The following is a 410-nucleotide window of genomic DNA, read 5'->3' as shown; positions in this document are numbered from 1 at the left end:
TTTAGCTAATTTTTAATTAGCTGTTGTGCCTTTGTGAGGAATGCAGATTATTGTGATGATGATTATATTGATTGCTTTTTGAGTAAGAGAGAGAGAGAGAGAGAGAGAGAGAGAGAGAGAGAGAGAGAGAGAGAGAGAGAGAGAGAGAGTTGGTTGTCGTGGACGAAGAACCCATATCCCGCCACAAATACAATCAATTAAGGAGCAAATATAAAACCAAAATGCTGGAAAGAAATAGTACATCTTACCACCCCTGAATAACACTGACATATCTTTTAACTGACTTTGATTAGAAATGTATTAAAAAAGCGGCTCAATATGTCACCGCATGCCACAAATTAAGTCAAACTGAGACTCGCCATCCCCCTCCTTGTTTAATGAACCTGTGCATAGTTATTTCTTAATTCACC

This window comes from Gadus chalcogrammus, chromosome 14 (assembly GCF_026213295.1).
Source record: "Gadus chalcogrammus isolate NIFS_2021 chromosome 14, NIFS_Gcha_1.0, whole genome shotgun sequence".
NCBI classification, from domain to species: domain Eukaryota; kingdom Metazoa; phylum Chordata; class Actinopteri; order Gadiformes; family Gadidae; genus Gadus; species Gadus chalcogrammus.
Note: the sequence above shows the minus strand (reverse complement) of the source record.